Genomic DNA, 9,512 nt, shown 5'->3' with positions numbered 1-9,512 from the left:
TTGGTTGCCGGAATGGCAAAAAGCACTTTCGCCGCCGTCTCGGGCCTCGCCGGCGTCATGTGGCCGGTGGGGTTTGACCTGTCCGACCTGAGGTTTGACCCCCCAGGGTCACTGACGCGTGGGCCCTGTCGGTCAGATGGTTAGATTAGCGCTAACCACTGTTAGTTAACCCCTGACACTGACCAGTGGGCCCCAGCGCCACTAATTAGTAATTAGAATTAATTTAACCCTGTTTAACCCCCCTGTCACTGACGTGTGGGCCCCACACGTCAGGTTTGACTCCAGCCAGCCGCAGTTGACCACTGACGTCATGCTGACGTCATGCTGGCGCAATAACTATAATTTCTGGATTTAATTTAAATCAGGAAATTCCAGAATATTATTTAAACTTCAAAAATTCATAACTTTTATTCTGTAACTCCAAATTGGACAAATTATATATGAAAAATGATCAGAAAAATCCAATCTATCCATCTGTACTATTTTCATGCATGATCAAACAAGTTAAATTGATGTTTCAAGCAGAACAAGGAAAAGCACTTTAAAAGGCCATATTTGAATTTGAAATTTGAATCCTTGATTCAAATTTGTTCAAACCCTTCTGGTTTTAGTTGCATTAGCCCAACACACTCATATTGCCATGTTTCATGCATGCATCATATTGTTGCACATCGTTTGGTGATGTTGTGTATCGATGTCCTTTGCGACAGGTTCTGCCTCCGAGGAGTACCGTGATTACCCTAACGAAGAACCGTATCCGTGCATCGAACCATCAGGCAAGCAACCAGCCATTGATGACATCGATACAATCCCATGTTCTCGCTCTTGCTCTCTTTTACTGCATTAAGACAACGCGTTTCAAACTGCTGTGTGCTACGGTAGTTGAACCCATTTCCTCTGCATGACCTGTCATTGCCACAGTAACTAGATGAAACCCACTAGCATGTGTAGGAGTTGATTGAGCCATATGTATGTGTTGTTCCTACCTTGCTATGCCTGCTATGCTTAGAGTCGTGTCAGGTCTGGTTCATCTGGGTGATGGGCTAGAGTGAAATGTTATGTCGGTAATGAGAGTGGTGTGGTGAACACGATTTGGTAAAGGTATCGATGAGAGGCCATGTAGGAGTACATGGTGGGTTGTTTCATTGAAGCCGACCTTAAGCACTGAGATCTGTATGCGTGATTTAAGATACAGCTACTACCATGCATTGGGCCCTGAAATATGACCCCGCTCGACTTCTTATTCACCCTAGCTCTCTGTCCAGGAGTTGCAAGTAGTTTCTGGTGTTTGTAGCCTACTGGAGGCCGTGGACAGCGCCGACCGTAGGGGTGGGCTGTGATGCGGTAGGTACGTGGCCGGGTGTACCGAATACCCGTTAGGTATCTCGGGAACCCTGTTCACATCGTTCGGGGCCGTATGGGAAACCTCGGCCGGACTTCCTGCGGATGGAACCTGAATAGGCGATAAACCTGGACTAGAGGCTTAAGTGTTTAGGTAGGTCGTGGTCTACACCCACGTCGGCTTTCGCTTGAAGTCTGCCGAGCACATGTCGTGTGCAGACGCTAAGTGGTGGAAACATGTATGAAGAAGTACACCCCTGCAGGGTTATCATAATCTATTCGAATAGCCGCGTCCGCGGTAAAGGACTACTTGGTTGCCTATACAGTTCATAGACAAGTAAATGGAAACTGTTAAAAGCCTCAAGATAAGTGTGAGTGCCGAGGATGGCTCTTCCGTAGGAAGACGGAGGTGGATCCTCGGTAGTGTATTGAATTGGTGAGTAGTGGACTCGTGTGCGCAAAACCATTTCAAATTGGAGTATCGTAGGATAGCCTAGCCAAGAGTCAAAGCTGGCTTGCTGCAATAACTCCACCAACCCTTCTTGATACTATGCATGTATGTAGGATCTGATGTAAGTCTTGCTGAGTACCTTTGTACTCATGTTGCTATAATCTACATTTTTACAGAAGACGCTGCAACCCCTTCTGATGGGTTCTATGTAGACGTTGACATCAACGAGTAGGCTAAAGACCCATGTGGTGACCCTGAGCTTGTGAAGGACCTTGTAGTATAGCTAGGCTTCCCAAGCCTCTTTTATTTTACTAGTTGTCTGTACTCAGACAAGCTACTTCCGCTGCTGGTTTGTATGACTGTATGACTTGTATGTGGGGTCGTGAGACCCGTACCTTTGTGTATGTTATGTATGGCTCACTGAGCCTTAAATAAAGTACTTGTGTCATAGAGTCATGTTGTGATGCTTCGTTGTATTTGCACATATCGAGCATATTGTGTGTATGATTGAAATGCTTGGTATGTGTGGGATCTGACTATCTAGTTGTTTATCTTTAGTAGCCTCTCTTACCGGGAAATGTCTCCTAGTGTTACCGCTGAGCCATGGTAGCTTGCTACTGCTCTGGAACACTTAGGACGGCCGGCATGTGTCCTTCTTCGTTCCGGTGTCTGTCCCTTCGGGGAAATGTCACGCTTTGAGTACCGGAGTCCTGTTAGCCCGCTACAGCCCGGTTTACCGGAGTCCTGCTAGCCCAGTGCTACAGCCCGGACCCACTTGCTGATGACCGACACGTTCGAAGCTGGGTCATGGATGCCTGTCCCTGTAAGTCTGTGCCACTTTGGGTTTACGACTAGTCATGTCAGCCCGGGCTCTTTATCATATGGATGCTAGCGACACTATCATATACGTGAGCCAAAAGGCGCAAACGGTCCCGGGAAAAGGTAAGACGACACCCGTGGGGATACCGTGCGTGAGGCCGCAAAGTGATATGAGGTGTTACCAGCTAGATCGATGTGACATCGAGTCGAGGTCCTGACAGTTGGCCAGCACGGCCCCTCGTAGCTCCATCTGTTGCTGTAGGTATACACAAGTTAGCATCTGATTTTGAACAGTAATAGTATTTACGGATAAAATCGTGCTCCATCAGGGTTGCGATATATTAATTATATACCAAACCAGATGATTCGCAACAATCCCGTCTGATGGATTAAATTTACCGCTTCATTATATTTAGAAATTGGAAGGAGGTGTGAGTTCGGAAGCTATACCTGGACTACCTTTGTGATTTTCTACGGTTGACGCAGAGGGGATTGGTGCTTCATGTATAATCAGGCTGCTCGATGGTCATGGATCAGATGCAACGGCTTGCGAAAGGGATTGTTCAAATTAGTAATCACCAATATCGAAGGCATTTAAATATTGCTGATGAGTTATACCTGGACTCCCTTTCAAAAGTTCTATGGTCGAGGGATACGGGACATCTGCTTCACGAATAAACAAGCCGCTCGATGGTTGTGGGCCAGCTCCAATGGCTTGCGAAAGTGATTGTTTAGGTTAATAATTTAACAATCACCAAATACCAATCAATTATCAATTAAATATACCCGGACCCTCTTTGGGGAGTCTATCAACATTGGTGATATCACCAAGAGGTTGTCGGAGCCCAGTTGTCGCCTCCATTTGTCGCTGTCGGTGTTGCTTAGCAAGATTCACCCTTTCCCAACGAGAACCAAACGGGGTCAAGTCGTTTGAGGACATCACTGTCATAGACAATTGTCATTGGCAAAGCAGACCAATAAGTACCGTATACTATATTTAACGCACTTTAATCTACATTGAACAGAAGTAAAGTAAGTTCTTGGCATGTTTGGTACAATAATGCTTCTCTTCAGTTTTTGTGCCCAATAACCAACATTGTCATGTAATGCATTGCTTGCTACAGGTTCCGTAAAATGGCAGCGGGTAGAGTTCTTGTCCTGCACAAAGGAAGGTAACTAACCTTCTTGTATTATCTTTATATCTGCATGATTTTGGTGGAAGCAGCAGAACAATTTGAAATGCATTGAGTTGTGCAATGGATTACCTACTTTGGTTCAAGTTTTCTTCTTCCTAGGCTGGTCAAGATTAAGAAAAGCAAAAAAAAATTAAAAAAATAGGAGAGTAGATGAAACCACACAGAAAAGCATAGAGTCAGGGGACAACATGAAAATGTTGCTTTGGCCTGGCAGCATCATCTCGTCCTCCATTTGTAGTATTTTTTCTCGGACACAAATCTTATTTCTCATACGCCACTGACAAGACAAACTTGCTTGGAGTTTAGGCTCCAGGGAGCATATACTCCCTTGTGAACAGTAAATAGAAAACAAAATCCTGAAGATGGATCTTGTTTTGTAAACACAATAAATTTTCAAAATCCTGAAGCTTTTCTGTAGACCTTCATGTTAGTGTAACAAGCGTGCTTGCCAACTATCTTGGTCTACTCCTTGCTCTTGCTTTGGTGTCATCACTCTACTTCTCTCCATACAGTTTCACCCTGACATGAAAAGCTAGTTCTTATTATCCATGTCATTTATTTTTGTATGCATTGGTAACGCTCATATGTATATATGTGCTAACCAAATATTTGGATTTTGAACCACCAGACCATTCAAATAAATGTATGGACTCTCACCTAAATATAAATAAATGGCAGGGATAGTTCCATCAGTACATGCTTGAGGAACACTATGTTTGACCACCAAGATAGGTTTGTGCCAAGTACTGATTTGTGACAAGTATATATACAAACTGAAGATAGTTCCATCAGTATATATAGAAACTAAAGATAGTCAACTAAGTGCATATAAGTGCATACTGGATTCCATATCAATTATGTACCACAGTTATTTTAACAAGCTCTTGATAATTAAAAAAAAAGAACACTATGGAGCTAATCTGAAACTGCACAATCATATTCGTGCTGCATTTATTCTGATAGTGTTGCTTGTTGAATAGAAATCATGTATATATATCAAATTATCCTCCTTAGCCATGTTCTTGGTACAGGTTACTTCGGTAGAATGTCAGAAAAATTATAGCCGGGGTTAGGATACCTCTCGAGAAGCAGTAAGTTTTCGAAAGGGTTGAATGTATACATATGTCAAGCCTTGCTATGCATTGGTTGTATACTTAAAGCAGTTTAATCTAATACTTTGAACAGGTATATGCCTCGCTAGCACACAAGAACAGTCAGGACCATGTACGAATCGGATGAACAGTTGGGGCTATGTCACACCACCAATCGAACAGTTGTATAGTTAACCCAGTCTCTTCCCGCATTAGTTTAACCAGAAGCGAACTGTGTACAGGTTACTAACTTGTGTCTTGCTCGCAGCCGCGCCGGGACCCGTGTCTCGCTCGCAGCCGCGCCGGCACCCGTGGATCGCTGGAAGCCTCGCCGGCACCCGTGTCTCGCTGGCAGCCGCGGCGGCACCGGGGGCAAAGTTTGAGGAAACATGCCTCGCACACCTGATCCGGTGGCAAACTTTGAAGAAACAGTTCAAATCCACATGATCCGAACACAAACCTGGAAGCGTGGAGAATCAGGCCTTGACTGCCACGCTCGAAAGATAGGATTTAAAAATTATTTGTTGTATATGAAAAGAGCAAAATATTAGATTAAACTGTTGTTTATGGAAGCTTCTCGTGACGGAATTTTCCGATATGATTCCATATGATTTGATTTGATTGGTGTCGTAAATTGAAGGGAAGGATGAAAGGTTTGTTGTTTTATATGGAAGGGGATGGAACGTTTGGCTTGGTTCTTGTGATGCATGAAAGAAAACCGGTCTCGGTTTTCGGTGGGAAGAAAAAAATCGATGGGGGGGAGGGGTCGCCTGCTGGCGTGATCGATGGGACGGTGGGAACGAACGAAGCGAACGAACGACTTACGTACTGAGACATTAGGAATAGAAATAGAGGTAGTAATATAGACTAGCAACATATTCATGTTACTAGTATAAGTAATTCCCCACTATGACCAGCCTTATCACCCCCACGCGCTGGGACCTGGCTGGGCGTCCCCTGTGAATGAGTGCAAGTGGCCACCTGACCCGCCTGGAGGGCTTGGACCGAGTCAACATTAGCCTGCAGCTGCTGGTTTTGCATCCCCTCCTAGCGCAAGTCCTCCAGGGCTACTTGGCCCTGGACCTCATGGTCCCGCCCGACAAGAGCAGCCATCACGCCCTCCTGGTCCTCCTGACCAAGTGACGCGCCTGCCGGTGCAGGCTGTAAGACCCCCCGAGCCCGGCCTGCCTGGCCGGTGGTCGTCTTGACGGAAGAGCCGACCCCTTTATCGGACACCGTGAGACCACCCACCGCAGTGGCCACCGTGACGCCGTCGGCTGGTTTGGCGATTTTGTTGTCGATGTTGCTGTTATTTGCACCCTTAACTCTTCAAACAGACAAGTTTTGTCCCTTGACCCGAGAAAAGCAATTTCATGCTGACTTGGCATGGTTTTTGACCCGTCATTGCCCATGTAGCAATTTTCTTCTCCCTTATTATTTTAACTCGTTTGGGCATTCCATCGAGCAGACGGTGCGCGCCAAGCAGCAGTAAGTAGTAGGAGGAGGTGCGTGTGGACCTGGTATGGCTTATGGCGGTGCATGCAGGCAACCGAGGTGCTGTGGCACGACGAGGTTCACGGTATGAACGTGTGTGGCCACGACACTGTCATTGCTCGAGCAGCAATAGATACGCTGTCACCGCCTTTGCATGCACAGGATCGTGTCACCGGTGGACTCGGTTCTTTCCCTCTTGCATGTACAACCCTCTGCGCCACACCCCTAGAGACACGGGTGATTGGTCCGACCACCATGGCTGGCAAGAACATGCCACCGGCCGGTGGCAACGGCGACACCGTGCAGGTTCCAAGCCCTGCACTCGGTGGCGCCATGACGCGGGTTTGCCTAGTCCTGTACTCGGGCCATGGCCGCCGGCACGGTGCACTCAGCGAACCCGCTCGCTAGGTGTGACGAGTGCTTCTACCCGCACGCGACATCGTCTCTGCTGCCGATGCTTGCTTGACGGTCAGGTCGAAGCATCTGGGTATCGCATCGGCATGGTCGAAGCTGGAAGTGCACACTCAGAGGTCGCCTCTGAAGAGCATTAGGCAGCTATGTCGAGGTGGCCCGTAGTGCCTGAGGTGGGGGGCAGGAAGTCCACGTCGGACAAGTGAACCACAGCGGGGCGAGCAAGAGCGTGCAATGTTTTGGTTACCGAATGGGCCATTTTTACCGGGGCCGGTTAATGTGGTTACCACGATTACCGAGAAATACCGCATATATTTCAAACAAAATTTATAATTGAATTTTGATTTTAAAATATTTGAAAATAGGTATGGACAACACATAAAAGAGCTACTAGCCCAGCGGAACGTCATCTACTCGCGTGTTGTGAGGTTGCTAATTCGACTCTCAGGTCATTTACGTTTCACGTTGTCTAACCAGCTACCTCTCGAAGAGAAAAATAGGTTGTTGTCAACACGCCAGAACCAACTGAGATGCTACCATACTTTGCTATCCGCTCGAAATCTCGTTTGGTAACCAAAACCCTGAGAGCGTGCCGCCAGGCATGGATGCAACCAAGACCTACATGTCCATGACTCTACCCTGCTACACGAACGTGGCGAGGTCATCACCGAATTGCTCCGCCCCGAATGGTAGCAGGGCTGCCCGCACGTCACTGTTGAACTTTGTGCTATCTAGGCATTTGGGCAATCCATCTTTCTGTTTGAAATCTAACACCACCATTTCCGAGGCTAGCGAGCATTCCGTTCAGCGCGCCAGGGTCGTGCCTATTGAGCTCCTACTTGTGTGTCAGTGCCCCATGGTGCCTCAAACTCAGCAGCGTCATCGTTGGTGTGGATGGTCAATGCACACAAGGCTTTGGAGAAAATGTAGTTGCTACATTTGGGGGAGAGAGAGAGAGAGAGAGAGGAGAGAAAGAGAGGGTGATGAACCATTTGAAAAAGAGGGTAACGTGATGATCAAATGAGTTAATTTGGTTCAAAAACCACGCCACATCACCGGTACCGCTTAAGATGAGTCAGATGACCAAACTTATTTGATCTTGAAAGTTTAGAGTGCAACTTGTCTGGTTCTAAAGTTGGCGGACAAAACCCACACTTCTCGATTAGTTGAGGGATGAAAAATAGTTTGTTCTCAATAAACTACAACAAATCAATGTGTATGATCAATACTGTCTTGGTATAAGATAGCCCTTCAGTATAATACATCTTACTGTGCAATTAGGGATGCAATCTAGTGCCAATGAAACTTGAGATCTACTAATAAGGAGCAGAAGTGACCAAAAGAAAAGCTAGCTAGTGCCTAGTTGTTGCCTGTTAGGAGTGCTTACATGGTTAACGCGGCAACCACCGGCGAAGGATAAGCCAAATGACTGAGTGTATTTTCCAGGTTGAAAAGATGCTTCTGCTGCTTCGCTATTGTTCCCGGAAACACCACCCTCCACCTGATAGTAGGTGCGATGAACAACTTGTGCTTTGTCCAGCTTGGCGTCCGGACCGGGATCAACGCATCGAATGTCGAAAGAGGAGAAGCTGCCATTCCCCATGGAGCACAGCAGCTGCCCCGGAACAATGCCTTTTGATATTACTTGCAACTCAACGATGGACAGCTTCGTTTTGCCCGTGACTGAATTTTCTGGCCGGAGGACCTCAATGTCGTACACTGCAGCCGCGCCTCCCTTCTCTTCGGAGTAGGCAACGAAGCGGCAGCCTCCGAGAGGAACGGCCTGGCCGACGAAAGGCAGGTTCTTGTCGTCCACCATGTCCCACTGCTCGGCGTCCACGTCGAAAGCGCAGGTGCCTGTACCCTTGTCTTGTTCCACGGAGAGCAGGATGTGGGAGCCGACAACCGCGTAGGCGGAGACGCGGACCTTAATCCGGTCGCGGTACTCCAGCGGGTTGATGAGGCAAGGGAAGATTGGCGGCGGCGGCAGCTGGCGCCACCCGAGATCATCCCCGACGTCGTTGAGGTCGAGGACATGAAACCAGGGCATGAAGTCCCGCCCCGGCACGACGGAGGGGCGGCGGGAGAGCGCGTGGAGCTTGCAGCCGTGCGCGATCAGGACGGGATGCATCTTGGAGTAGACGAGGCGGGGGGCGCCGTACTCGGCGGAGGCCTTAGGGTCGTAGAGCGTGGTTCGGTCCAGGCCGAGGCCCGCGATCCGGGGCCCGTACGCCGTCCCCACCGCCGCGAAGGACATGCCTTGTTTGCTGGATCTCAGGCGGCGTGTGGAGGCGCCCGCGGCGGCCTTGATGACGGAGTGGGTGGGCTCCTCGAGTCCGTGCTCCACCACAAGGTATATCGGCTGCTTTGCCGTGGCAGTCTCGCTAGGCACAGAAGAGGCCTTCTCCTTCTCCTTCTCCTCCTCCTTCCCCGAACAAACGGGAGTAGGACGAGGTCGAGTTCTCGCCGCCGCGCGGTGCTTATTCGCTCGTCTCCTCTTCTTGCCCTGCGTCATCGGCATCATGCAAATCGGATTCGTTTCCGACGACGACGACGACGGTGAGTAGCCTGCTCTATTTTTCGGCGACGAACGGGAGGCGGCGGCGACTTATAATAATCAAATATGAGAAACCCTAGAGTCTCGCGTGTTCTTCGCGTCCCAGAGAGGGGTACGATAGAGGAAGCTGTGCCCTTTCGCGAGAGGGAGCT

General features: G+C 48.4%; 1 pseudogene; it reads right to left on the bottom strand.

Annotated features, from left to right (window-relative positions):
* Positions 1-8,119: 8,119 nt before the first annotated feature.
* LOC119279862 lies at positions 8,120-9,318 on the bottom strand (annotated as a pseudogene).
* Positions 9,319-9,512: the final 194 nt, after the last annotated feature.

The sequence above is a fragment of the Triticum dicoccoides genome, chromosome 3B (assembly GCF_002162155.2).
Source record: "Triticum dicoccoides isolate Atlit2015 ecotype Zavitan chromosome 3B, WEW_v2.0, whole genome shotgun sequence".
Classification (NCBI taxonomy): Eukaryota; Viridiplantae; Streptophyta; class Magnoliopsida; order Poales; family Poaceae; genus Triticum; species Triticum dicoccoides.
Note: the sequence above shows the minus strand (reverse complement) of the source record. Positions and strands in the feature narration are given on the sequence as shown.